This window comes from Orcinus orca, chromosome 19, assembly GCF_937001465.1.
Source record: "Orcinus orca chromosome 19, mOrcOrc1.1, whole genome shotgun sequence".
Taxonomy (NCBI): domain Eukaryota; kingdom Metazoa; phylum Chordata; class Mammalia; order Artiodactyla; family Delphinidae; genus Orcinus; species Orcinus orca.
Window position 1 is genome coordinate 10,271,642 of NC_064577.1, and position 22,959 is coordinate 10,294,600.

The 22,959-nt window shown below is 45.4% G+C and overlaps 1 long non-coding RNA gene across 1 annotated transcript in view; it reads left to right on the forward strand.

The window, feature by feature from the left end:
• LOC125962103 (uncharacterized) overlaps positions 1–22,959 on the forward strand; it is a 159,381-nt gene that overhangs the window by 124,006 nt on the left and 12,416 nt on the right. Inside the window, exon 3 of the long non-coding RNA XR_007473513.1 lies at positions 22,458–22,624. This is a non-coding gene — a long non-coding RNA (uncharacterized LOC125962103). The remainder of the gene's footprint in view (positions 1–22,457; positions 22,625–22,959) is intronic.

The following is a 22,959-nucleotide window of genomic DNA, read 5'->3' on the forward strand; positions in this document are numbered from 1 at the left end:
ACTGGATAGCACTGAAGAATTTTAATTTAGAGCCCTCCCGTATACCAAAATAGACTACAGATGGATTCAAGTACTATCTTTAAAAAAATAGATAAGTTAGCACAAAATGAAATATTTTTTTTCTTTACGAAGAGAGACGACTCTCAGCTTTGAAGCAATAGAAGAAACTGGGAAGGAAAAGACTGACTGATGACAGCAAGAACAGAATAAACACTCCTCTACATTAAAAAATGCAACAAAATGAGAAGATGCTTGATGACAGGTAGTTTGCACCAATTGCAATACACATAGGAGAGCTACGCCACATAAAGAGTTCATTAAAATTTGTATGAGAAGAAATATTATGACGGTGCTTAAATATGTTACCTACCTATCTCATATTAAACTAGCAAAAAACAGCCCCCCCTTCAAATGCACACTTATAACAAGCCACCATGGTGAGGTTGGGGTCAAGGTATAGGATATGGGTGGGGATGCAAACTTGGTGACCCTCAGAAGTAGTGTAGATGCCACCACTCTTTAAGAGAACAGTGTAGAATGAGTCAAAAATATTTATGTCCTACTGCTCTATGAGTTTGCCTCTGGAAAGAAAAAAGTTACCCCTTTGAAGATGTTCAATGTGGCATTATTCAGTAAAAATTTGGAAGTAACCTGTATACCCGGTAATAGGGGAATTATTTAAATCAGGGGGAATCTATAGTATTTCATTTTATGCAGTTATTCAATTATAAAAGCTGTGTGGAAACATGAAAAATGTTCATTACGTACTGTTAAGTGGACCAAAACCCCTCTTGTACACAAAATTACACACATATTATAACTGCAGTGAAGGAAAAGTGTGTGTCTCTATGAACAGGGGCCTGAAGGAGATACAGAAGAATGAAAATAGCTTTGTTAGGGTGGAGATTTTCATGTGCCTTGGTTGTTACTGTTGTTTTAATTTTTAAAAATTGGGGGACCCCCCCCAAGTCTTGTGGGGGCCACATCACATGCTCTCTCCCAACCACGGCCCATTCTCTGGCTGGAGGCTGTGCCCCCGGGGACAGCCTGGATGCCCGGCTCCTTAAGTCTGGGCCAGGCTTTGCTTCTGTGAAACAAGAGTGTGTCTATACCCCCTGGATGTGGACAACCAGGCCAGCAGCTTCCCACTCATGGCAGCTTTGAGGCCGGGGAGACCTGCCACCTCTGTAGCACCAGCCCCCAGGTGGTAGGACCTGGCTGTCCTACCAAATTATGACTGCAGTTCCCAAATTGCCCAGCTTGGGCCTGGTGACCAGGGCTACTAGAGCATCTCAGCCATGAGGCCAGAGCCTCCAACTCTAGAGCCAGCACAGGAGCTTCTGGGGCCCAGCCTAGACCTTCTGCCCCAAACTCAGCCCCCTCCAAGTCCCAGGCAGGAACAGGTAAGCAGAACTTGTGCAGGGAGCCAGGAGCCCAGGGCCCACAGCCATCAGGGGGAATCAGGTCACCCCTGAGAGCCAAGCTTTCTAGATCCCACCCCTCCCACCCTATGTCTGTAGGCCTGGGAGCTCCAGGCTGGGCTGTGAGACCCCGCCTTGCCCCTCCCACTCCAAGAGCTGCTTAAGTGTGTGTGCGCATGTGTGGTTGGATTCTTCTTATGTCGTCTCTCCTTCATGCTATGTGCATTTATCGATCGCCTCCTCTGTCCTGGTTTCTGTGGGGCCTGCCCTCTGGGCCTCAACCGTTAACTCAGAGCTTGTAGCCCCTGTCACTCCTTCTCCAAGACTCTGTTTATAGGGCCTGAGCTTACTGTTACGAGTAATAATAAGGATAAAGGAATAACCACGGGCAGGGGGACAGCGCTTTACAGTTTACAGAATGCTTCCACACACACTTGTCATCTTCTTGCAGAAGGATACTCCCAACGCCGAGCTGACCTTAATTCTGAGATTGACTCATCCCTGGTTTCCATAAAAAAGTTTCACCCCCACCTATTATGTCATGATTTTTACAGGTTTCCCAAAGATTTGAGACCATAGGGAGAGGCCACACAGTGTGAGGCATTTTACTGGAAATTTTGTGGTGGGCGTTTCTTTGGCCTCCACCCTGCATGTGATTCAAAGCCCCCTCCTTTCCAAGGAGGGCCTCTCCTGGAAGCGGGTTCTGAGGTCACCAGCTGGTGTGGTATAGTTTGTTATCCCAGAAGCTAGGGGCTCTCATTTCATTTATACCGTAATAATCTCTTATTGATTTTAATAAAATTGAAAAATCTCTTTGTGAATGAAAACCCTGGGGTCCCACCCACAAGTGCTGACTTGCTGCGTTTTCTCCAAACCGTGGACATCATGATTCATGCCTGGGCACTGCCGCGGTCGAGAGCTGATTTCCCCAGCAGAATAAATGTGAACCATAAAAAGTCGCACATTCAAGGACCTCCCGAGGGCCCTCGGTGGTCCTGGCTGGGAGGGAGGAAAATCTCCTAAGGGGGCAGTCAGAGGCAGCAGACCAGCACAGAGGCAGTCTAGGGGAAGGAGCAGAGGACCAGGCATCACTCTACCCATGAACTTCACGTAGCACCTTCCTTGTGATCCACTCCTGTCTTAAGCGGAACTCCCCTCATCCCCCCCAAATGAGACCACCACCCATAGGGGTGCTCAGTCTGGAAACCAAGCACCATGTCACCCTCGATTCCTGTTCCTGCTCCTCGAAGGACCTGCCGTGCTCTGCACACCCACCTTGACAGCCTCGCCCGGACTGTGGCCTCCACCCAGAATTGAAACCCCCTGCCCACCCCTGCACACCGTTCCTCTACTCAGTTCACTCACCAGCTTCGTCTGCAAACACTTCAACCCTGGCATTCACTGCTGCCTTCCCTGTGCTCTCGTGGACCCTGTATGTACCTCTCTTTCTATTTTTGAAAGTGACGTATCACATGGACTGAGTGTCATCACACTCTCAAGCACTTTATTACTTAATCTTATAACGACCCTAGGGAGGGAGGTATTATTACGATGCCCTCTTTCACAGATAAGGTCACGCGGTGAGGAAGTGGCAGAGCCTCAGCTTGAACCCTGGCAGCCTGGCTTCTGGGTCTGGGTTTGCAACCACTATGCCTCCAAGATAACCACTATCCTACTTATTTCCCTTAGACGTGAGGTCACCAAGGTCTGAGGTCACATGTCCTTCCTTCTCGTATCACCAAGGGGCTGGGACACAAAGCTTCGGCAGTGTGTGTGGGGTCCATACCTTGCTTGGTGACATCCTTCCTCAAGGAGATTGTTTATGATACCCACAGTTTTTTCATCCCCTTCGATGTCTAGAGGGTCTGGCGGGCTCCAATGAGCCAGGCATGGTGATTGGCACTTGACCTGCAACATTGGGTTTATCTTTGCGACATAGGAAGGGTTTGTTCTGGGAAGCCCAGAGAGGTTAGGTGAACTTGTGAAGTGCCCTGGCAGTTAAACACGGGACGGCCTGACTCCAAAGCCAGGGATCTTCCCACCGTGCCCCGCGGCCTCCCAAACCCATGGTTTACAGTGCTCTGCTCAGGGCTTCTTTAAAACTGCAGACCCTGCCAGCAAAGCCTTTCCCTGAGACAGCCTCCGGCTCTGGGTAGGTTATCTTAAGGGAAATAAAGAGTTATTTTCATATCCCACTCATGCAGCGGGACATAATATACAGGGTGAATAAAGAAACAGGAGTCCAGGATCCAGCATTATTGTCCCAAGGCCAGCAGACAGGAGGGGGCTGCCGTATTCTCAAAACTGGGATGTGGGTGTGGATGGTCTCCAGGTGAGGCATCCTCGTGGGAGTGAATACCTCCTGGTGTGAAGGCTCAGCCCATTCCCCTTCTTGGGATCTGCCCTCCTCCCAGTATCCACAGGTACAGGCCCTGGGCAGTCCTGTCCCCTGTGGCTGCCCCAGAAGCCCAGTCGTAGCTGAGGACACTAGGAGTAGACAGCTGACTTAGGCTGGACCAGTCAGATTCTCTCCCAGGAAAGGGAATTGGGAAGAGATAAAATGATCAGTTTCAGCTGGACCCCTGAATGGGAAGTAATATAAACCCAGGGCTGGGGCAGAGTCAAGTTGAGAGAGAGAGAGTGGGGTGGGGTAGAGGGAGAGGGAGGGGATAAAAGAGGAGAGGAAAGGAGGAGAGAGAGAAACATCAGAGGGGCAGAAGGAAGCAGAGACCGTGTGGCCCTGGTGAGATGGGGAAGGTGATCTCGATTCCTGACAGCGCTCTGAGGCCTGTGTGATCCTCATCTTGTATTCTAGGAGACAACTCTTTATTTTTTCCAGCTCCCCCCCACCCCGACTTTTTATTTGTGTAAACTAGTTCCAGTGCGTTTTTGTTACCTGCAACCAGAAGAACCCTGACTAAGACATACGATCTCTAAGTTATCTCCCTTGTGGATTCAGCCCTTGGGATGGCAGTGCGAATCGGAGACCAGGAACGCTGAGCGAACACACGCTCCTCAGCCCCAGAGGGTAGGTGAAGAAAGCACCAAGGGGACCAGGGGGGCGCTGACTGTTTTGTTTTGCTTTTTGGTTGAAGGAAAAGTGACCCAGGCTCAGGGCATCAGGGTACATGGCCAGTGTCTCTTTGTATCTGAAGGGCTTCATGGGAAGACTTGGCCGTGGAAGGCTCAGAGAGAGAGTTCTGGATCTAGGTAAGGAAATCTTTCTCGGTCAGGTCAGGGGTGTCCTGGGAGGAGAGGGCTGCTTTGGGGGCTGGAATTCCTGAGACTGGAGGCTTGACAGTGGATGCCAGCAGGAGATGGGACCCTTCCTGCTTCAGAGTCCCTGAACCAGTGAATTCTTGTAATACGACTTGGTCCTTGGTGCGCCGTTGATGGGTAGATCCGTTCCAGGTGCTGGAGGTCTGGGGTGGAGAGGAAGCACATGAAGTTCTCTGACCAAGGCTGGACCAATCAGTCCTCTCCCAGGAAGTGGAACCAGGCAGAGGCAATGATCAGTCTCAGCTGGGTCCCTGAATGGGCAGGACCTCAGGGAGGCCTCACCTACCCTCGGAGGCCCCCAGAGACCCCGCCAAGACTGAGGAGCACCTCAGTTCCCTGCCCTGTGGCTCAGCATTCCAGCATCCTCTGGCCACGTGAGCTCACAAAGGAGACCTGGATGCTAGGCCAGCACAAACCCCCGCTGTGGCTTGGCCCCTGCTCCGGGCGCTTCTCCTGTGTCATTCCCTACCTACTCGGAAGGGGACTTCAAACAAGAAGACAGCTCCTTGCAATGAATAGGGGGTTCTGGATGAATTAGCAATTTGTAGCGAAATCGCCTTTCTGAGCTATCACACAGAGGGAAGCCTGGTATTCAGTGAGGCCAGGATTCCCTCCCCAGGCTGGGCTGCACTGTCCCCTCTGGATCCCTGCAAGCACTGGGTGGAGGTGGGTTGGGGAGGCGCAGCCTGGCAGGGACTTCTAAGTGATGCTGGCAGTGTGTCATCTACACGGCTTTAGGAAGGGAGACCTCTTGAGTCCTGCTCCCCTGTCCTGGCCGTCTCCCTCCTATTCTCCAGTTACTCTCCCAGCTGCTCCCGCGCATCAGTCATCTCCCTGCCCACGATCCTCCCTCACATCTCCCCTTCCTGCTACCCCCGCACCCCTTTCATTTACTCTCCTCATTCTCCTCTTGTTCTGGAATCCTCTCCTCCGCACTCATGTTCCTAAGTTGTCTGTAACCTCACTGGCCGGTGTTCCTGCATCCCAGCACAGGATAGTCGTGGGGAAAGGGGCTGGGATCCTTTGGAAGATGTTCGCATCCACGTTCCCTGACCGCCATCCCCCGGAGCTGCTGTCCTGTGCTGGGGGGGATGCGGTGATGCTGCCCCTTTTCCTGCTCTGATTTACAGGCTGCCGCAGCAGCTTTCAGGGCCAAGAGGACACGTTAGCAGCCTTTCTCAGGAAGTACCCGTTAATCCAGGAGCCCATGGAAGGGGAATTGAAGGTCCTGGGCTTCAGACCAGATTTGGTCTTGCATTTAGGAACTCCACAGAAACCCAGGATGGTGGTTGAGTCTGAACTTGGGACTTGGGCCAAGAGTAGACCTGCAAGCCTGGGCTTTACTTGGACATTCTTAGGCATTCGGCCATTTCTTCACTCCTTTGTTTATCATTAACCTCCAATCTGTTCATCAGTCCCTCCTTCATTCCTCATTTGCCCATTTGAAAATGTATACATCAACATTCTTGATCTCTTCATTCGTTCATATACTCACCCATTTTTGCTTTTTATTTCCAGCTTTATTGAGGCTTGAGAAACAGGTCACATTGAAATTTCACAATCTGATAAGTCTTGGCACATGTATACACGCACAAGATCATCATCTCAGTTAGGATAATGAACACACCCATTACCCCAGAAGTTTCCTCAGGCCCTTTTATGTGCTCTAACCAACCACTGATACCAGTCCTTTGTTGACTATATGGTTTGCAAATATTTCCTCCCAGGCTATAGCTTGTCTTTTCATCCTTTTAACAAGGTCTTTCACAGAATGAAAGTTTTTACTTTTGGTGCAATCCAACTTATCAATTGTTGGATAGTTTATGGTTTTCTAGAAATTAGTCCATTACTTCTAAGTTGAATTATGAGGGTAAAGTTGATTATAGTATTTCCTTAATATCTTTTTAATGGCTACAAGATCTGTGAAGATATCCCCTATTTCATTCCTGATATCGGTGAATTGTGTCTTCTCTCTTTTTATTTTTGTCAGTTTTTCTAGAATATTGTAAATTTTATTTTATTTTTTAAGGACCAGATTTTTGTTTTATTGTTTTTTCTCTATCATTTTCCTATTTTCCATTTCATTGATTTCTACTCTGATTTTTGTTAATTCCTTCCTTCTTGCGTTGGCTTTATTTACTCCTTTTCTCTAGTTTCTTAAGGTAGGAACTTAAATTTTTAATTTAAGGCTTCTCCTCATTTCTAATGTAAGCATTTAGTGCTATAAAATTTCCTCTCAGTACTGCTTTAGCTGCATCCCACAAATTTTAATATGTTGTATTTTTATTTAGTTCTATTTATTTTTATTTAGTTCTATTTATTTTTATTTATTTTTATTTTTTATTTTTATTTACTTCTATTTATTTTTATTTTTTGAGATTCACTGTTTGCCTGGTAGCTTGTTGAGAAATTTAAATTATTTAATTTCCATGTGTTTAGAATCTTTCCTGTTGTATATCTGTTTTGATCCATTGTGGTCAGAGAACACACTGTATATGATTTCAATATTTTAAAATTTGTTGAGGCTTGTTTTATGGCCCATTTTGATGAATGGTCTATCTTGGTGAATATTGCATGGGGACTTGGAAAAGAATGTGTATTGTATTCTGCTGTTGTTGGGTGTGGAGATATATATATATATATATAAAATCTGCTTGGTTGATTGTGTTATTCAGATCTTGTATATTCTTACTAATTTTCTGTCCAGCAGTCGTATCAGTTGCTTAGAGGTAGAGGTTGATGTCCCCAACTATAATTGTGGATTTGTCTATTTCTCCTTTCAGCTTTATCAGTTTTTGCTTCAAGTATTTTGAGGTTCTTTTGTTTGGTGCACACATAGTTAGGATCATTACGTCTTCCTGGTGGACTGATCCTTTTATCATCGTGCAAAGTCCCTCTTTGACTCTAGTAATTTTCTTTGCTCTGGGGTCTGCTTTATCAAATATTAATAAAGCCAGTCCTGTTTCTTGATTAATGTTTGCGCGGCCTATCTTTTGCCATAATTTTACTTTCAATCTACCTATATTGTTGAATTTGAAGTGTTTCTTATAAATAGCATGTACTTGAGTAATTTTTTTACCTACTCTGTCTATTGATAGGTGTATTTAGACCATTTGCATTTAAGGAAATTATTATGTTAGTGCTGAAGTCTGCCATTTTATTATATGCTTTCTGTTTGTTTTCTGTGGTTCCTATTCCTCTGTTTCTGTTTTCTTGCTTCCTTGTGCATTACTTAAGCATTTTTAGGACTCCATCTTAATTTATTTATTGTGCTTTTGAGTGTATCTTTTTGTATAGTTTTCATGGTGGTTGCTCTGAGTGTTATGATATACATATGTGTCTTATCACAGTCTACTGGAATCAACATTTTACCACTTCTAGGAAAGTAGAAACCTCACTTTCATTTAGGTTCCTTTGCCTTCTGCATTTTTAAGCAGTATTGTCTTGGGTATCATATGATGATGTAGTTTTTGTTTCAATTATTGTATGACTTACAGAATTTATGAGAAAAATAGCCTGTTGTTTTTCTTCTCTTTCTGTTCTTTCTTCCTTCACAATGATTGTGAATTCTTTTACTTATGATTTCCTTTGTGTTTAAAGAACTTCATTTAGCCAATCTTTAAGGATAGGTCTCCTAGAAATAATTCTTTTAGGTTTCCTTTGTCTGAGAATGTCTTTATTTCCCTTCATTCCTGAAGAATACTTTTGCCATGTATAGAATTTGCAGTTGACAGGTTTTTTTTTTTTTCTTACAGTTCTTGAAAAATGTTGTGCCACTTTCTCTGACCTTCATGGTTTCAGATGAGAATTCTCCTGTCTTTTGAATTTGTGTTCCCCTCCAAGTAATGCATCATTTCTCTCTGGCTGCTTTCAAGAACTTTTCTTTGCTATTAGTTTTCAAATTTTTTATTATGATGTGTCTTGGTGTGGATTTCCTCACGTTTTTCCTGTTTAGGTTTTGCTCAACTTCTTGAGCCTAAAAGTTTGTGCCTTTTGCCAGATTTGGAAAGTTTTCAGTCATTATTTCTTCAAATAATCTTTCAGTCCTTCTCTTTCTCTCCTGTCCTTCTGGGACTCTGATAATACAAATGCAATATCGGTGTTCTTACGTTACTGTCTCATAGATTCCTGAGGTTCTGTTTATTTTTCAGTCAGTCTATATTTTTATTTCTCTATTGTTCAGATTGGGTGAATTTTCATCATCCATCCTCAAGTTCACTGACTATATCAAGTGTTGAGCCCATCCAGAGAATTTTTTATTTGTTATTGTGTTTTTCAGTTCTATAATTGCCGTTTGGTTCCTTTTTATAAATTTTTTTTTTTTTTTTTTTTTTGCTTAGACTATCTTCTCATTTGTTTCAAGAGAACTGGTAATTGTTTGTTGAAGCTGCTTTAAAACTCTTGTCAGATAATCCCACCTTCTCATTTGTCTCACTGTTAGCATTAGTTGATTGTCTTTTCTCATTTGAACTGTGATTTTCTTAGTTCTTGGTGTGATAGGTGATATTTGATTGTACACTGGATAGTTCATCTATTATGTTAGGAGACATTGAGTCATAGTTAATTTTCTAATTTAGCAGGCAGTCACCCTGTTTACTTTTGTGACTTACTTTTGTGGGCTGTGGTTCTAAGGGCAGTTTAATGTTAGGAGCTTTTGTTGTGTTATTTTGGTCTGCTCAGTTTGTCTGGTGTCACTCTTGCTGCCACTGGGTTTTGCTATTGCTGCTTGAGGGGACAAGAGGGTTTTCCCAAGGTCTGACTGCTGAGTGTGTCTCAGTGGAGAAGGGAGTTTTAGGCCCATGGGGACAAAGTAACTTCCTGGGCCAGATGCTTGCTGTGGTGGGGTCCTCTTGCCAGTGCCCCTTGGCCACCCCAGTGGCTCTGGCTTGGAGAGGGGAGCCTCATGCCCACAGGGTGAAAGAGGCTTCCTGGTCCAGCCCACTTGTTATGGTGGGGACTTCTTGGCCAGGGCGGCTCGCTGCCCCAATATCTGTTGGCAGGAGAGTGGAGTCCCTGGCCTAATGGGGAAAGAGAGCACTTGTCCTGCCATTTATTGTCAGCAGGGTTCCCCATTGATCCCCTCTGTGGGTGGTGCCAGGGCAACTGTGTTAGTCCTAAACACCGTCATCTCTTGTTTATAGCCTCTTAAATGCCCACGCTTCCATTCTAATGGAAGCACTGTACCCTCCCTGGCTCTGTTTGAGTGTGAACTTTGAAAAAAAATCAAACTCCATCACTTTCTTTCTCAAAGACCCTCCCATGGCTTCCCAGACTCCATATCATGGACTACATGACCCTCCATTGTCTGGCCTCAACTCTGACCACACTCTTTCTCCTTTTTAAATCTCAGGCCCACTGACCTCCGTGTAATTCCTAGCACACGCTTAAGGGCCTTTGTGCCTTCTATTCTCTCTCCTGGAACACACTTACTTAGACCTTCACTTCTTTCAAGTCTCTGATCAAATGTTACCTCCTTAGAGAGCCTTTCCCTGCCATCTTACTAAGAAGTACATTGTTCATTCCCTTTTCCCTTATTCTGAAGCTTGAGTACCTGGGTTTCACTTTCAGCATACCCACTGGGAAGGAAATGTTCATTCCTCCCCTTCCCTCATTCCGTTATTCATTTCCCCTTATTTCTTTTAGAAACTGAATTCTCTCTCAAATTTAATCTGGCCACATGGCCACTCAGGTAAAGACTACATTCCTCTGACTCCCTTGCAGCTAGGTGAGCCCATAAGGCAAAGCTTGGGCTAATGGGCTGTGTGTGGAAGTGAGGTGTGCAGCTCTGGTGTATCCACTTGCCCTGGTCTTTTGCATTCTCTTTTCGCATCTCACAAACTGTAATGTGGCCATGAAGCTGAGCTAGCTTTGACCCTACAGAGAGGACTACATCCTGTGGTATGGTAGAGAAATGAAGTAGGAAGATCCAGGGTTCCTAAAGGATGCTTGCAACAGAACTTTCCACTGACTCTGGACTACCCGCCTACCTCTGGGCTGTTACGACAGAAATAGACATCCGTTTTATTTGGGCCACTATATGGTGATGTCTCTTTGTTACAACAGCTCATTTTATACCCTAATACAATAATTTACCATCTGTGAGAACTTGGGCAAGTTATTTAACTTCTCCATGCTTCTGTGTCTTCATTACTAAGTAGAGATAATAATAATACCTACTTTACGGTATTGTTGGGAGAGTTCAGTGTATTAATACACAAATGGGGCTTGTAACAAGCTCTTAATCCATGTTGGCTTCTATTATTTATTCATCCTCATAACTCTTATTGCTACCTGGCATTATATAATGTATGTCCTTGCTTACTTGTTTATTGACTATCTCCCTCTCTCCGTTAGAATATAAGCTCCTTCATGCAGGGGCCAGCCTGACTTGGCCCCCAACTGTAGCCCCAGCTCTAGAACAGTGCCTGGCCCCAAGTAGAAACTCCACAAAGGTTTGTTAAATAAGTGAAAATGAATGCATACACGCATTTATTCTCTCCTTCCTTTCCTTTCCTTATTAATTCATTCATTCTACTCATTTCCACTTGAAAGCATGATGCATTTTAGCTGTTCATGTAGCCATCTCATGAGGCTGGAATAAGCGTACATTTCAGCTCAGTCCAGCTGAACTGAGCCGTGAGGCTTCTGCCTGATCCTTAAGCACACGCTGCCGGGACCTCTCTCGGATGCTTTCTTCCTTCCCTATCCACCCTGACAGCTATGCACTCACAATTTCCTCCACTGATTTCATCCTGAGATAGGAGACGAGCTGCATCCCAAAGCTTCGTTGCTCTGCTCCAACCTCTCCCTGAAGAAACCATCATCTTGCCTCCTCCCAGCCTTCTCCCTTTTCTCACTGTCTCCCAAGTGTCCCTGAGACAGGCACCAGAGACTCACTGGGTTCTTGGCAAAGATAAATGAGGCCTCTTCTCCCTGCTGCAACTCAGAAGAGGGGGCATCCCTGGCCTTGCCCTGCCATTGGTGCTGAGGGAGCAGGCAGACGCTGAAGGCCAGAGTGAGTCGTTCTGTCAACAAAGGTTCACTGAGCACTCACCAAATGCCGCACGTTGTGCTGAGCCAAACAGACCCGGTCACTGCCTCCATGGATCCGGTTGTCTTATGGGGGAGACAGATTTACATGGAATAATCAAATACATAAACATAAGCTACACAAACTAGGGTGAGGAAAAGGTCCATGATGCTATGAGAAAATTTAACATGGGGGTCTGATGTAATCTGTGGAGTCGCAGAAGTGACATTTGAACTGAGAAGAGAAAAGGGAAATAGAATATAATTGGGGAACAGGTTAGGTGTGGAAGAGGAGAGAACATACCAAGTAGAGGGAACAGCATGTGCAAAGGCCCTGTGGTTGGAGAAACAGAAAAGGACTGCATGGTTAGTGCACAGAGAGCAGGCTTGAGACCAGACAAATAGGCAGGGGCTAGATCCTTGAAGCCTTGTCCAAAGGAGGATTTTCTTCATCCTAATGATTTTGAGAAGAAGAGGGTGACATGGTCACATTTGTGTCTTGAAGGGGTCTGACTGCTGTGTGGAGAAGGGATTACAGCAAGTAAGAGTGGAGCTGTAGAGATGAGTTAGCAGGCTAATGCAGAAGCCCTGGCAAGAGATGTAGGCAGCCTAGGCTGGGGAGATGAGGGTGGAGAAAGAGAGCAGTGGGCAGAGAGTTTAGGATGTACAACTGATGAGACCCCATCCACACTCTTGGCGGGATGTGGATGCGGAGGGTGAAGGACAGTGCAGTGCAAAGAGCAAGGCCCAGGTTTCTGGGCCATTCCGCAGGATAGACAGGAAGGCAAGGTTTGGGAAGAAAAATCATGAGTGCGGTTTTGGATTTGCCAAGTTTGTGGCCCTTTTGTGATGTGAGGTAGGCGGGTGGATATGCAAGTCTAGAGGCCAGAGGAAGGGCTGCAGATACACATGAGGGAATTACGATCCCAAGGGTGTGACTGGAGCTGTAACAGGAATGTGATCACCTGGGGAGGGAGTGTAGTGTCAGCAGAGAAAAGTGACAGAGCAGAGATGCTAGAGGCAAGAAATGAGTGCAGAACATAGAAGAATATTAGAAGAAAATACAGGGAAAAAATTTAAAATATAATCCTGGGGGAGGAAAGCCTTCCAAGTCTTCCACCCAGAACCATAAATGAGACACAGTCAGATCTGAATTCTTTAAAAAATGTAAAATCTCTGAACAAAGAACACACAACAAAGTTAAAAGACAAGCAGCAGACTGAAATGTAATATTTGCAATATATTCAAAAGACAAAGATAAAAATCTCTAAGTTCCCTAAAGAGAAGGACCATCTAAGAGAAGAGCAAACGAAGGAATGAACAGACTGGACATTGTGCTCCACGTTCTTAAGAACCAGTTATGAGTAAATCAGCAATGAAGGTGTTTTGTCCATTAATTTGGCAAAAATTAGCTGAAAGTATTACTAGCATTATGAGGAGAGAGACACCATATCCTGCTGGCAAAGTACTTTTGGAGGGCAATTTGGTAGAAGCTGTCAAAACTCTAACCAGGAACGTCTCATTTAGAGTCTGCATTAAAAGAAAACTCATGTGTGCATCAAAATGCATTGAATTATAAAGAAGTTTATTGCAGTAGTTTTTAATAAAGGTTTAAAAATCTGGAAGGAATATACATCCATAAACATATTCTATACAATGTGAACTATTTATGTAAAAAAAAGGTACACGTGTTTATGAATAGACAGTGGTGGTCACTAAGGGTTTGACCGTGCCTTCTCTGAGGGAGGAAGTAGGGATGGGGGGATCGGGTGTTGAAGGGAGATTTTGCACTTTGTTCTAGAAACTTCTGCATTGTTTGAATCATGCGTGACAAAAAGGTATTCTTGTATTCGCTGTGTAATGAAAAATTATAAAAAAAGAGAAATCCCGACTTGGCTTCCATAGATAGAAGGCCAGAGGGGATGGCCAGCTGCTGGCAGTCTCGGCCACCTCTGCTCTGTCCCTCCTGGCTAGGGAATGGTCCTTCTGGTGTCCTGGGCTGCTCGCCCTCAGTTCCCACGTCCCTCGTCCCTGTTTGTCCAGGTGGCCAGCCACAGGGTGCTCCTTTGTGGGGCAGGTGTGGAAGGTGGCAGTCTGCCAGAGAGCCACCACGGGGCAAAGGCCCTGGCCCCACGGTAAGTGCTCTGACCTCCTGTCTAAAAGCACGCTGACTTCCCCGTTCATCCACATAAACTGGCAGGATATCTTCGAATAAATCATGAGCGTGGCAGTTAAATTCTCTAAACCACACTGGAAAAAGGATTATGGTGTTTACTGTGGGGACAGGAAGATTGATTCTCACCCAGAAAATCTGCCAGATTCTTGATTTAGGGAGCCGGTGATCAGCACAGGTTAGCTCTGATTTATATTGGCTTGCCTTTCCCACGGGTTCCTCTCCCACTCCAGGGGACACTTCGGGTGGGACAGCTCTGGGGCCACTACTGTCCTGCTAGTTCTTTGCAAGATGGCCCACCAGGGTGATGGATACGGGTAGAGCTCACTGCCCCGCAGCTGCCTCCCACCATGCCCTCAATCCTGATCCGTGCTCTGGTGGCCCCTGCCACCTGCTGGATAAAGCCCAGCTCCTAAGCCTGGAATTGTAGGACCCCCTAGATGGAGCCCGTGCCACCTCCCAACACCCCTGCCCACCATGCATGCCCCGCTTGTGGTTTTCTCACGATGTACCTCGTACATGACTGTCCCTTTCCTATGGCGAGGGACAAGCATAGTAACCAGAGAGCGTTCCAGCCCTTGGACAGCTCAGAGTCTGGAGCAGGACATGGACTCACGATCAGTCCTCTGTGTAAGTTCCGTGATGGGGGGCCCGAGGGGGCAAGGAGGAGGCAGCAGCCACACCTCACCTCCTCTGCCCTCTGTGTGCCCACAAGGTCCCTGGGTCACCTTATCTCCCCTTCTTGTCCTTGTCACCTTCCTCAGCATTCATAGATGCTACTTCTCTATTTCCTCAGTCTCGGTTTTAGCTGTGATAGCTAGCTTTACATGGCTGCTGTGAAGTACCCATGTAAAAGTACTGCATCTGTCCTTGGTGACAGCGCAAAGCCACACCTTGATTCATAGTTACCACTGACTGCAAACCCCTACCTGCTGGACCCCTCTGTGTCTGGGGGGCCCTGTGATGCTCGCTTGTATGTCTTACATGCTGTGCCCAGCTGTCCCTCCACTGTCTTGCCTGTGATGGCTCACGGGGCTTTTGGTGTCCACGGGCACCACTGTTTTCTACCAGGGACACCCTCAGCTACTACCTGTGCTCCACTCCAAACCCAAACCCAAGCCCAGGGCAGCCCTTCACTTAATTCTCTACAGCCCAGTCTAGAAGAAACTTCAACTTCACATAACACATTCCTAAAGGTTCTAGGTTCATAGAAGGGAAGAACATTACGAACTTATAACTTCTGTAGAGGGGGCTGCGCTCAGATGCCGGGGGCTCAACCCCTCCCTGGGGACCCTGCAGACCAGTGGCTGCTTCACTTCCAGTGTTCTCCACAGGACAGAGAGCAGCTCAGCTCAGAAAGAGGCTGGGATGCTTCTCTCACCATCTACTGTCTCCCTTCCTCTTCCCCACTTGCTGCCCTGGGACCAGCTCTTTCCACGACTGACAGTGGAATATCCACTCACTTCGAGGGCAGCCCCACTCCACAGGGCATGGGAGCAGCTCAGATGTATTCATCGTAAATAACTTCATTCCAAGGACACTTACTGTCCCGCGCAGTCTTTCCTCCAGCAAGAGATGAAGCAGGTAACGTCAGCATCCTCCCTCTGAAGTCAGGCTTCCTCTCCCACAAAGAACTGCCCAGAAAAGTATCCACGTTTCCCCAGGAACGAGCACCGCTTTGCAGCAGAGTTCATACGGAAGCAAAAAGTATTTATTATAGCTTCTGCCCCTCCCCCTCCTGCCCTTACAGACTCCAGGGAGGCAGAACCCTGGAATTACCCAGTCTACCCTGGGAATCGGGAGACGTCCTATGAACAGATCAGATGACCTCTCAGGTCTGGCTGACATGCCTTTCACAATAGGGAACTCCCTCCCTCCCAGACTGGTCCATCCCTGGCCGGCTCTGATGGTGGCATTGCCTTCCTCAACTTCTGCAGCTGGCTCAGTCCCAGCCCCCGGGGCTACACAGAAATGAACTGCTTTTCCCAGGACATGACCCCATTGATATGCCCACAGAGCACATATTCTTTGATCTGATCTTCTCCAGGCCGAGGCTGAGTGTCCCGATTTCCATCTCCACCTTCCCTCACGCCAGCCCCCGAAGCCTAGGTCCACGGTTTTCTGTTCTATGAGGTCTTCAGCTCTTTCCCTACTCTGGCCTTCTCCTGGGGACATAGCCCATCTGCTGGCTCGTCCCCATCACCTGCCCAATGGGGGCAAGGCTGCTGCCCCAGTTCTGGCGAATACACTTGAAATTCAGGCAACCTTATTTCTCATTAGCAATTTCTGGCACTGGTGTTACGGGATGACTCCGACACACCTGAGAGGTGACCGACACAGCTGTAAGCATCACGACACATTTGCACTCATGCCTTTGAGTATCCAAGTACAATTCACCTTGTCTACATGGAAGCAGAGTGATTTGTCGGGGAGGAAAACTTTTCCCTTCTTCCCTTCTTGCTTCTTGGTGGTCTAATAATGAAATTGACCTAAGACAGATTAACAGGAGAAAAAACAAATTTCATCTCATATGTATGGGACCCCCGAAGATTTGAGACTCAAAGAGGTGACCAAAGCAGACAGCTTTTATGCCTTGTAGACAGAGAAACAATACATCTGTGAAGAATTGACAGAACAAAGGGGTTTGGGCTTGGGGTAGCTAATTAGTGAAGAAGTAACAAGGTTTGTTTAGTAGCCTGCTTAGCCATGAATTCCCCATCTCTGGTGATTAGGATGTCTCTCTACCTCCTGGTACAGGGAAGCTACCTTGCACACAGGAGACTTATTTTCTGCTTCCAGGGGGATAAAGGAAGGTCAGAGTGTCCTTCCTGCACCTGCTGTTTCTTAAGTAACTATAATTCAAAAGAGTCAATGTGCCAAATGTGGCATATTGGGGAGCATATCGTGTTCCCACTGCCAGTGCTTTTGTGGGGAAGCCAACCTATTTACCAAGGACCAATTTACATGATCAATTTGGCCAATGACCAATTTGCAAACTATGTTTTAAAATTGAGTTTTGCTCCAGCGGTTTTGACCTTTTTTGCCATTTGAGTCTGAGGTGCTTGCAGGTGTTGAGTTTGGGAGGGAGCTTCCCCTGGCACACACTTCTCCTGGGAGCAGAGAGGCATCCTCTCGTGTCTCAGCAGAGGTCTGCCAGTTCAGTCACCTATGCCCTTCACTCCAGTCAGGCTATGACAGCCGGACCTGGCTACAGAGCTGTGAGCAAAGAAGGTCACCGCAGCGATGGTGGAACAGAAACCAGAGGGAGGCAGATGCAGGGGAAGACCTGGGACAGGTGTCTCTTCCTGAGATAGATCTGGACAAGAGCCAGGAGACAACAAAAAAGGAATAAGAACTTCTAAGGTGAGCCAATAGGAAAAAAGTAAAGATTTTCTGAAACTTAAAAAAAGTAGTTCTTGAACTTCAAACTATATACATTAGAAGAATTGGCTCTTTTGAGAATTATAATCATAATGGCTTACAAGATCAAGTGTAGAATTATCTCAAAACACAGAGCGTCGATACAAAGAGAAATCAGGGAGAGAGAAAGAGGGGGAAATTTGTAACTGGCAAAGAGAGCTTGGGTGCACTGGGAGGGGGCGGAGTAATCATTGATCTCTTAATATAGCAACAGAAGAATAAGGAGTGTTTTGTGCATGTGATGATTAAGAGTCATCATTAATAGAATGAAAATCAAGAGAGAATTGTCAAAATAATGGAGGGGGGAGATAAGAATAAGTATTTACTTGACAAAGCCAGATAAATTAAGGAAAAGGAAAAAGAAAATAGCAAGGTAAACAGTAACCATAATGTAAGAGGGAAGAAATGAGACAAGTGTCATTGTTTCCATGAGAGTGGATTGGCTGAGTTCCCTGATACACAGGTTCAGAAACCAAGCTTGGCTTTATATGGCTTAAAGAATCTCACCTAAGGAATGTAAATTGGTGCAGCCACTATGGAGAACAGAAAGGAGGTTCTTTAAAAAACTGAAAATAGAGTTACCATATGATCCAGTATTCCCACTCCTGGGCATATATCTGGAGAAAACTCTAATTTGAAAAGATACATGCACCCCAGTGTTCATAGCAGCAATATAATACAATAGCCAAGACATGGAAGCAACCTAAGTGCCCATCGACAGATGTGTAAAGAAGATGTGGTACATATACATTTATATACACACACACACACACACACACACACACATATAATGGAATATTACTCGGCCATAAAAAAATGAAATAATGCCATTTGCAGCAACATGGATGAACTTAGAGATCATCATACTAAGTGAAGTCAAACAGAGAAGGACAAATATGTTATCACTTACATGTGGAATCTAAAAAATGATACAAATGAACTTATTTACAAAACAGAGATAGACTCACAGGCTTAGAAAACATATTTATGGTTACCAAAGGGGAAAGGGTGAGGGAAGGGATAAATTAGGAACTTGGGATTAACAGATACACACTACTATATACAAAATAGATAAACAACAAGGTCCTACTGTATAGTACAGGGAACTATATTCAATATCTTGTAATAATCTATAATGGAAAAGAATCTGAAAAAGAATATATACATACACATATATATGTGTGTGTGTATATATATATATCCATATAATGGAATCACTTTGCTGTACACAAGAAACTAACACAACATTGTAAACCAACTATACTTCAATTAAAAAAAAGAATCTCAAGTCCATTCTCTAGTAGGTCTGTGTCTTTATTCCTGTCTTACCCCTAGGTTCTTCATGACATTTTTTTTTCTTAGATTCCATATATATGTGTTAGCATACGGTATTTGTCTTTCTCTTTCTGACTTACTTCACTCTGTATGACAGATTCTAGGTCTTGAGGATATGGGGAGGGGGAAGGGTAAGCTGTGACAAAGTGAGAGAGTGGCATGGACATATATACACTACCTAACGTAAAATAGCTAGCTAGTGGGAAGCAGCCGCATAGCACAGGGAGATCAGCTCGGTGCCTCGTGACCACCTAGAGGGGTGGGATAGGGAGGGTGGGAGGGAGGGAGATGCAAGAGGGAAGAGATATGGGAACATATGTATATGTATAACTGATTCACTTTGTTAGAAAGCAGAAACTAACACACCATTGTAAAGCAATTATACTCCAATAAAGATGTAAAAAAAAAAAGAATCTCACCTAAAATAAAGTGATTAAGAAAGGTCAAAAATTAAGTGGTGGGCAAAAAGGCACCAGGAAAATGCCTCACCCCTAACAACAACCAACCACAACAGGAAATGGGGGCAGCAGTAATATCGAAGTGGAATTGAAGGTAGAAGATGTTACTTGGGATCCAGAGCACGATGAAACAGAAGCAGAATGAATAATAGCAATAAGTATCATTCATGGAACTCTTGCCAGGCACACAGGGCTATGGGCTTTAAAGGACGATGCTGTGTAACCTTGCCGCAGCCCAGTGAGGTAGGTACATCATTATCCCCATTTTATAGATGCACAAACTGAGGCTTAGAGAGTTTAAGGAGCTGGCCCAAGGTCTCGAAGTTGGAAGCCATGCTCTTAACGAGAACCCCTCCTTGCCCCTCACTTCACTGGAGCAAGACACGACCTTTTCCCCAGGGCCAGCACCTGACGTGGAGCCAACCCCACTGATATTATGTGGTCTTAGGGTGATATAACCCATTTTAACATTTTTAACAATTTCCAGAATATCACCAATTGATTTGTTTTCAATGGAACGATTCCATCTCATTCATCACGGCCACTCTGCTGCCTACGTCTTTTATTCTCGGGATAAACTCTCTTCTAAACTCGCTCGGGCCCTGCCTTCATAAAGACACGTTAATTAAACCTTGACGGCCAGAATCAATGACTTTTCCTCCACGTGGGACTCATGAGTGCCTCTAGCCCCATGGCGATTTCCGCACATCAGAACAGTGGCAAGGCAGTAGAGGTTCAACGTGGTTCAAATAATCTGGTTCATATGGGTTGGCATCAAGGTAATTATAAAGTAATTCAATTAATTAAAAGTAAAACGTAATTAAAGTGAAAAAGATTTTGCAGCAGTCTCTCCTCAATAGCTCAGCTTAGCCGAGATGATATATTAGACCAGCCTTCTGCTTCTGCTCCTAGAGGGTACAGCAGAAGTAAACTCAGCTTTCTCTACTTTCAATGGCAATTCATACTTCACATTTCATCCCATCCAATACTTGTAACATATAAGATGTGTCGTCCCACATAAGCCATGGCCATCACGACAGAAGGAAGGGGTGGAGACTCTCTAACACCATCTTATTGCAGATTTAAGAAACAACAGCAAAGTAAATAATATTTAATGTGTCTACTTGATGTCTAATTATCTTGATACTGAATTACCAGTAAAACCTGAAAGATTATAAATATCCAATATTGATAAGGAAGTCGTTATCACTCAGCAGTTACTTATAACTTGTACCAGTTTTAGTTAATAACATGACAATGAAATTTATTTCCTATGAAAACTTCGGTCCTCTTCTAACAATTAATTGATATCTAATTCAGCAAGGTTATCTTGTTGAATTCCTATTAGGGCGTGTGTAGGGAGATAAAATTGGAGTACAGGGAACTCCAATTCCAGGAAACTCCAGCTGCATTTCTGGCTTTCCTGTATCCTGGGGTCCTTTGGGGAGGTATATCTATCCTAAGGTTGGAAGTGCATGATGAATTCCTGAATATGAGATAATCACTTGAGGAGCTTCTAAAAATTCTCATGCCCAGGCCACTCCCGCCCTCCCCAAACAAAACAAAACAAAACAAATCAGACTCTTTGGGAGTGAAACCACAGGGCTCAGTGTTTTTTTGTGTTTTTTTTTAATCTTTATTGGAGTATAATTGCTTTACAATGGTGTGTTAGTTTCTGCTTTATAGCAAAGTGAATCAGCTATACGTATACATATATCCCCATATCTCCTCCCTCTTGCGTCTCCCTCCCACCCTCCCTATCCCACTCCTCTAGGTGGTCACAAAGCACCGAGCTGATCTCCCTGTGCTATGCGGCTGCTTCCCGCTAGCTATCTATTTTACATTTGGTAGTGTATATATGTCCATGCCACTCTCTCACTTCATCCCAGCATACCCTTCCCCCTCCCCGTGTCCTCAAGTCCATTCTCTATGTCTGCGTCTTTATTCCTGCCCTGCCCCTAGGTTCTTCAGAACCATTTTTTTTTCTTTTTTTAGATTCCATATATATGTGTTAGGGTAGTATTTGTTTTTCTCTTTCTGACTTACTTCACTTTGTATGACAGTCTCTAGGTCCGTCCACCTCACTACAAATAACTTGATTTTGTTTTTTTTTATGGCTGAGTAATATTCCATTGTATATATGAGCCCCATCTTCTTTATCCATTCGTCGGTTGATGGACAGTTAGGTTGCTTCCATGTCCTGGTGATTGTAAATAGAGCTGCAGTGAACATTGTGGTACATGCCTCTTTTTTTTTTTTTTTTTACTTCTTTATTGGAGTATAATTGCTTTACAATGGTGTGTTAGTTTCTGCTTTCTAACAAAGTGAATCAGTTATACATATACATATGTCCCCATATCTCTTCCCTCTTGCGTCTCCCTCCTTCCCACCCTCCCTATCCCACCCTTTTAGGTGGTCACAAAGCACCGAGCTGGTCTCCCTGTGCTATGCGGCTGCTTCCCGCTAGCTATCTATTTTACATTTGGTAGTGTATATATGTCCATGCCACTCTCTCGCCCCGTCACAGCTCACCCCTCCCCCTCCCCATATCCCCAAGTCCATTCTCTAGTAGGTCTGTATATTTATTCCCATCTTACCCCTAGGTTTTTCATGATATCTTTTTTCCCCTTAGATTCCATATATGTGTGTTAGCATACGGTTTTTGTCTTTCTCTTTCTGACTTACTTCACTCTGTATGACAGTCTCTAGGTCCATCCACCTCATTACAAATAACTCAATTTCGTTTCTTTTTATGGCTGAGTAATATTCCATTGTATATATGTGCCACATCTTCTTTATCCATTCATCCGATGATGGACGCTTAGGTTGCTTCCATGTCCTGGCTATGGTAAATAGAGCTGCAGTGAACATTGTGCTACATGACTCTTTTTGAATTATGGTTTTCTCAGGGTACATGCCCAGCAGTGGGATGGGCTCCATGTTTTTTAAACTCCCAGAGTGATTCCAGTGTGCATCCAACCAGACTGAGAGCCGAGGTGAATCAGACTTGAGGCGCAAGGTGGATTGTGGGCTTGGGTGATGGGTCCCCTGTCCTGTCACTTAAAGGCTGCTGGTCAGCCATGAGCTCTAGCCCAGTGCGGCCGTGGGACACCTGGACCAGGCTCCTGCAGTGCAGTTCTGTCCAGTCCTTCCTCACCCCACTGGCTCCACCCAGCTTTTTTTTTTTTTTTTTGCGGTACGCGGGCCTCTCACTGTTGTGGCCTCTCCCGTTGCGGAGCACAGGCTCCGGACGCGCAGGCTCAGCGGCCATGGCTCACGGGCCCAGGCGCTCTGCGGCATGTGACAGGTGTCTATTCTCTAAAGCTTTGCTCATTTATGCAGTGTGGAATCTGCAGTGCCCAGCAGAGTGGTGGACAACACGTGGGCTTTGACAGGAGAAGGAAACTGCATTGCTTTGCTGGAAACCTGGGAGGAGTCCACTTGGCCACTTAATGAGGTGCAGTTATCCCAGAGGAGCGGCATGGATGGACAGACGCAGTGAAAGCTGGGTGAGAGCGAGGGTGTCCTTGTGCATGGGTGGAGGGGCGGCCTGTTGGGGGGCATGGGTGTGGAGGTGTTTGTGAGGATTGGGACATTGTGTGTGTAAGCATGAGTGTGCCCACACGTGTCTGTCTTATCTTTGTGGGAAGACCCCTATTGTGGTCGTTTTGAACCTTGTTTCTGTAGGCAAAAGAGAGAGCATACTACCTGAGTCCATGTATATACAGTTCTAGACAATGCAGACTAACCAGTCATGACAGAAAGCAGAACGGTGGATGCCGGGTGATGCAGGGCAGGGAGAGCCAGAAGGGAGACACTGCAAGGTGGCCCAGGGAAACTTCCG